Source organism: Colobus angolensis, unplaced genomic scaffold, assembly GCF_000951035.1.
Source record: "Colobus angolensis palliatus isolate OR3802 unplaced genomic scaffold, Cang.pa_1.0 Scaffold84, whole genome shotgun sequence".
NCBI classification, from domain to species: domain Eukaryota; kingdom Metazoa; phylum Chordata; class Mammalia; order Primates; family Cercopithecidae; genus Colobus; species Colobus angolensis.
In genome coordinates, this window is record NW_012122265.1 from 1670460 (window position 1) to 1677451 (window position 6992).

The window sequence follows — 6992 nt, forward strand, 5'->3', positions numbered from 1 at the left end:
GTCTCCAAACTGTAAAATGGGATGGTGACGTCCGTCCTCAACCTGCCCCTCTCTGTTGGCTCTGGACTGCTTGGCAGCCACACAAGGAAGCCCAGGGCTCTTTGCCCCTGGGGCTATGGAGGACACACAGGTCCTGGGAGAAGCCTGGCAACCAGGCTAGGGAGCTCCTGCAAGGCAGGGAGGACGACTTCCAAGAGGAGGCCAGCCAGAGGGTGGGGAGCCTGCTGGGGGAGGCAGGGCCTCGGGGGAAGGGTGCCCGGGCAGGGGCCCCCAACACAAGCCGGTGCAGGGAGGCCAGCACACCATCCTGCTGGCTCGGTCAGACAGGGTGCACAGGTGGAGGTGAACTGCAGCCCTGGAGGCTGGACAGGGAGGTCAAGGGAGGCTGGAAGAGCCTTATATGCCATGGTAAGGGCATCTGAGTCTGTTCACGGGCGATCAGGTGGGTGCTGCTGGGAGTGTTGGCAAGGAGGCTCCTCTCTCTGGGTCCCACATGGGACACGCTATAGCCCCTCACTCGCTCACCCCACTGAGTTTGCAGAGACTGTGCCCCTATCTGGGCAATAGTTAACACAGGAGAGTGCAAGCTGGGCAGAGGGAAAGGGGGTTCTCGGGGCCTTGCAGCAGAGCCACAAGGAGCGGGAAGGGCCACCATATCCCTGCCCCGTGTCTCGGTGCAGCCCCCAGGGTAGGGCCACCCTGACCCCGTCGTGAACTGCCATGCTCCCAAAGTCTCCACAGAGACGGCCCAGCAGGGTCCTGTCTGCAGAGTGCAGGCCCTTGCCTGCCTCAGGGACGGAGCTGCTGCAGCAGGGAGATGAGGCCCCCCCTTTCTTGGTCCATTCACTGCTCCCTTTGCCAAGGGTTTGTGCCACACATTCTGTGGCTGGACGTGATGTGGATGCTGTGATGAGCAGAACAGACAGAAATCCCTGCCCTCCAGGAGCGAATAGTAGGGGATGGGGGACATGAGGGACATAGTAACAAACACAGGGGTGGTGACTGGAAAAGCAGTAAAGGGGAAGGGCAGGGCCACTGCTGGGGATGCCTGGGGTCCGGGTAAGGACACAGAGGCAGGGAGGAAGCCAGCCTCCTGCCCAGCGGGCACAAATGCCCCAGGCCAGGGGTGCAGGCGGGCAGGCACTGGAGTGCACAGAGGAGGGAACTGGACCCTGCGGGCTGCACCCTGAGTGTCCCATGGGGCATCTACAGGGCTGAGAACAGGAGGGTGAGGACCACCTCAGCAGGCTCTCAGGGCCACTGGCGCTCGTTGAGAGAGGGGTGTGATGGGGCGCGGGAGAAGCAGAGGAGGAAGATGGGGTGGCTGTGTGGGGTGTGGTGACCAACAAGGCAGGGTGAGGTGGCAGATTTTGCTGGTGGGCTGGATGGACGGAGGTGGTGGTGATCGGGGGACATCTTCTAGAAGGGGAGGCTGAGAAAGAGACTGTCTGAAGGGGACGGTCAGAACTGCCGGGGGTGACTTGCTGCTAGGCCTCAAGTGTGTGGCTGACAGGTAGCGGGAGGCAGGTCTGGGGATGTGCGGAGCGCCCTGGCCGAGATGCGCATGGAACCCCTCAGCCCAAGAGGATTTCCAGCCTGGAGGTGGCAGGAAATCATACCGAGTCAGGGTGGACACAGAGGCAGCAAGGAAAAGCTGGGGAGGGGACAAAACCGGAGATAGAGCAGCCAGTGGGGAAAGGGGGATGCCTGTGGAGGTCGTGGGGCCAAGCACGGGAAGGGCTCGCAGAAGCGACCGGGAGACTCGTCCATGCTCTGATGCCCCAGACATGGCCATGTGCAGCCCTCAGGACCTTGCTGGGGCAGCTCTGAGTGGCTCAGGTTTGAAGGAGGTGGAGAGGAGGTGCCGGGAGCTGGTGTCTGAGGCTGACTCTCTCGGGAAGTGTGGCTGGGAAGGGGCAGGCAAGCGACGTGGTGGCCAGGATGCGCTAGGATGCGCTCAAAGCTGCTGGAAGGATCTGGCAGCGGGAGGAGTAACCCCTGCAGGTGAGAGGGTGGCAGCTGTGACACTGGGAAAGGTGTTCCCTAATCCAGTGGGTGCCACAGAGTCAGCACCGGGAGGCAGAGGCGAGGCTGTGAGGCCACTGAGGGCGTCTGCAGCATCCCGGCCCTGACCCCAGACCCCTGGCCTGCAAGAGAAACCCCCAGGAAAGTTCACTCCCTCCCCAAGTGTCGTGCACCAGCGACCGCTGAGGCCCAAGTCCAGGTGACCTCTGAGCACATGGTGTGAGGCCCTTCCTGTGGTCTGCAGCCCCGCCAGTGACTTCCTTCCCCTTCTGGATGTGGCTCCCGCAGCCCTGTGCTGGGGTTGTCATGTGAGGCTGGCCTGAAGTCACAGCACCGTGCCGCTTCCCCAGCTCTGCAGCCTCTCACCATGGTTCAGGCAGCCCCTCTTCTCTGCCACAGCCGTCCAGCCTGCACACACAGGCTGTGCCTCTCAGCTGGATGGCGGCTCTTCCACGCCCTTTGGCAGAGGCCCCACCCATTGGTGCACCTGCTTGGCCTCTGTTGTAGGTTCTGCCCACACAGGCAGTGCCCTCCTGCCTCCTGGGCCTGGCTGAGCCTGTCCTTCCACTGCTGAGACCATGACAAGGGGCGTCCACCCTCAGCCAGGACGGACCTCCCATCCCAGGGTGCAGACAACATATGGGAGCCCCGTCACAGCTGTTTCACCGCTGGGAGCTGTTACCTCCCAGGGGGCTGTGAGCTGCCCAGGTCCTGAGGGGGTGAGACTGCTGTAGCTGGGGACTCAGGAGGCCAGGGCATGGAGCTGGGAGGGTGACATTACAGAGCCCAGGGGGTCCATGTGGAGACCTAGGTGAGGTTCCAATGCGGTCCCAGCAGCAAGGAGGGAGAAGATACTGGGAAGGCAGTGGCCCCGAAGGGTCACCTGCAGATGGCAGCCACCAGCCCCTCACCAGTGCAGTCGGCTTCATGTCCCCAAGCCCTTTCTTACTCGCTGCCTTGTCTCATCCCCCCAGGCCCCGCGGAGCAGGCAGGGCCTTGATCCCTTGCCCCAGATGATAAAACCCTGATGCTGACAGGAGGTTGCACAAGGGACAGTGCAACACCTCCTGATCTTGCTTTTTTGCTGCCTTTGCAGTTTGGCAACAGTCACATCCCTGTTGGGGTGACGGGCAGTGTCCCTGCTGTTCTCCCACAGTCGTGTGTCCTCCTCCCCTGTGCCCCGGACATAGCCCCAGTGAACACAGCGCTTGGGTCCCCACCCCACACTCCCCCATGGGCAGGATGCCCTTCTAGCCAGCAGGCCCCTCGCCACAGTGGCTCACAATCCGGCCAAGGATGCCCCTCCTGAGCTTCTATGCCCTCATCTGGAGAAACCCCAGCACCCCAGGGGTGCCAGCCACACACCACTGCCTACCCTGAAAGAGAAGGCGCTTGCCGCAATGCCCAGCAAAGCAGGATTGTCTCCGGACCTCTGTGGGTCTGGCCTGCCGCGAGTGGAGCCAGGCCCCCCACCTCACCAGGGAGCAGGGCAGGAGCCCCCCTTCACCCCATCCTCCTGTCTCTGGACCCCTCAATAGTACCCAGCCTCTGCCCACGGCCCCTCCACGTCTTTCCCTGCCCCTTCCTGCTACCCCATCCTTTGTTCTTTTGCTGGGCTGAAAAGAGTCCCCGAAGATGTCTGCATTCTAATCACCAGGACCTACATGACAAAGGGGCCTCCAGATGTGGTTAAGTCGAGGCACATGGGATGGGAGATTGTTCTGGAATGTCTGGACAGGCTCACGGCAATCACAAGCATCAGGATAGGAGCAGGGGAGGGTCAGAGCCACAGGAGACCAGAAGATGCCACTGCTGGACTTGAAGGCAGAGGAGGGGACCGTGAGCCAGAGAATGCTGGCAGCCTCCAGGAATGGGAGATACAGGGAGAGACGGATTTGCTCTTAGGGACTCCAGAAGGGAGGCGCCCTGCAGGCTTCTTGATATTAGCTCCGTGAAAACCGCGTGGGACTTGCGACCTCCCAAACTGCAAGATGATAGATTTGCGTTGCTTTAAGCCACTGTGTTTGTGGTAATCTGCCACAGCAGTTAATTAGTCAGAGACTATTACAGCCCTTGTGCCAGGTGACCAGCTGACCGTTGTAAAACCGAAAGTCCTGCAGTCCGGGCACCTCTCAAGCCCAGGAACCGCAGTCAGTCCACGCGTGCAACCCCAGGTGGGCCGGGGCCGCAGTCACTCCACCTGTTCCACTCTTTGTTCCTCTCCTGCCTTAAGCCCCGACTCACTCACGGTCCTCCCCGAGTATCCACCCCATCGCCTGGCAGAACGTCGCGTGGAGAGTGCTGAGGATGGAGCGTCCGCTCCACCTTTGACAGAGACAGAAACTTGACCCCACTTCACAGGCAAGAAGACAGAGGCAGGGCAGGTCCAGCAGCCATGAAGTCACAGAGTCAGGATTTTCCCCTCGGAGCCTGGTGCTCAAGCCAGAGCTCCCACCCATCCCAAGTGACATGGTGGGCAGGCGTCTCCCCTGCCAGCCCAGGGCTCCCAGCCTGCTCTGGCCCTCGGCCCCTACAGCCCCCATCCCTGGCTGGACCCTGGTGGTCGCTCAGCTCTCCCAGGCCCCTCTGGCTCCTGTTCTTATCCTCCTTAACTTGGTCACTGAGCAGAGCCCCCAGGTGGAGACGTAGGAGTCCTTGGCCCAGGGCCCAGCCCCACGCGCCCTCCACTGCGGAGGAGGGAACCAAGGTGCCAGCAGGCGTCTCCACAGAGGTTCCACCGCCTCCCCGCTGTCTGGGGGGAGGAGATGAGAGTGACCCGTCTCTCCCTTCCCAGCCGCTGGTGAGAGCAGAACTGGGGCTGGTGGCTCTGGTGGCTCCCCCACAGCACCCCACACTCAGGCTGCCTGGCACATCACTCTCTGAGGTGGGCAACGCAGCCAGAGGCAGCCTCAGTGGTTTCATCCCTGGGCCCAGAGACACAAGCAGCGTCCACCAGGGCCTGAGGGTGGCCCTGCGTCCTGTGCTGCAGGCTCTTGCTGACCCCACCCATGCTCCACCCCACATGAACCCCAATTCTCCCAGCTGACCCTCCCTGTCTACCCTGCTCAGGACCTGTCCCCTCGAATGCTGTCCCTCCTCCCCACCCACATCCGCTCCTGCCACCTTCTCTGCATCACAGTCGGCCGCCCAGGGTCAGCAGGGTCCTCCTGGTCCCCAACTCCGATGGGCCCACGGCAGTCATACCTGGACTTAGTGACGGACTCAGCCAGCTCTCGGAGGTTGGCTCAGAAAAGCAGTGGGCAAATTTGCTTAGAGCTGCCTGAACAGAGACCACAGACTGTGCAGGTTAAACAACAGGCATCGATTTTTTTCGTAATCTGGAGGCTGGAGTCTGAGATCAAGGTGTGGGCGAGGCTGGCTCCTCCTGGGGCCTCCTTCTCCCTGTGTCCCCACAGGGCCACCCCTCCGTGTGTGTCCGCGTCCTAATTTCCACTTTTTACAAGGACACCAGGCCTATAGGATTAGGGCCCATCCTAAAGACCTCATTTTAACTTACTCATCTCTGTAAAGACCCATCTCCAAATAAAGCCGCATTCTGAGGTCCTGGGGATCAGGGCTTCAACACATGAATTTTGGGGGACACGACTGAACCCCTAACAGGGCCTCAGCACCCTCTGCCCGGCTTTCATGCCCACCTCCCGAGGTGCCCGGGCCTTGCAGCAGATTCTCCCTGCACTCACCTGCACCCCGGAAGGAGGACCGGCACCTGCTCTGTGTTCTTTCCACCACAGACAGTGATTCAACTCCCTTCTCAACCCAAACACCACACCTTCCCAGCCCCTGTTCTCCCAGGCCCCTTCTTCTGGCAGGTGCCCACCTGGGCCCGCCTTTCCTCTCTCCTCTGCAGGGCTGGGGCCCTTACAGTTTGCTCACCATGGTGCAGGCAGCGGAGGCTCTTGTTTAAAGGCTCGTCTGACTCCGTTCCTCTACCCCAGGACTCTGTGATTTCCAGCGCACTTGGCTACAGGAACAGAGTTCTGGAGCCCAAGGTCCCCTGTGGTCTTGGTCCCCTGCTGACCTTGGTGGCCCCCGCTCACCCCAGGAACTCTTCCCCATGTGGCCTCTGCCCAGCTCTCTGTCTATGGACACCTCCTCCCAGCGCACTGACCGGTACTGTCCTGCAGATCTGGCCCCAGATGCTGCTCCCAGAGAAGCCCCCCAGCCCCTCAATGAGGCTGGGTCTCCCTGTAGCCCAAATCAACATCTGACACCTTTCTTTTGAACCATCTGACCCCATTTTTACTGTTGCTAGCTTATGAACATTCACATGGTTAAAACTGTTTTTTACCTTTTTTTTTTTTCTTTGGAAACAGGGTCTCACTGTATCGCCCAGGGTGGAGTGCAGTGGTGCGATCACAGTTCACTGCAGCCTTAACCTCCTGGGCTCAAGTGATCCTCCCATCTCAGCCTCCTGAGCAGCTGGGATCACAGACATGCACCACCACACTCGGCTAATTTTTAAATGTTTGGTATAGACGGGGTCTCACTGTGTTGTCTGGGTTAGTCTCAAACTCCGGGTCTCAAGCAATCCTCCTGCCTCGGCCTCCCAAAGTGCTAAGATGATAGGTGTGAAAGCCACAGCACTCAGCCTTTTTATCATTTTATTTGAAGTCTAACGGACCACTTAGACCCCGGTGGTTCCATCTGATTATAATGGGGTTGAAAAGTTTCTATCACCTAGTGACGTCGTAGGCCTCATAAGGCTGTAGCACAACGAGATACCTTCTCTGTGTTGAGATACGCAAATGCTTCCCGTTGTGTTCCAGTTGCCTGCGGTATTCAGCTCGGCACCCAGCTGGGGGGCCTGCCACCTAGGAGCAGTAGGCTCCACCGTGCAGCCTGGGTATGTGGCAGCCGCACCATCTGGGTTTGTGTAAGTGCACTCTGCAATGTTCACACAACCATGAAATCGCCTCCTGTGGTTACCCGGCGAACGACTGGATAAC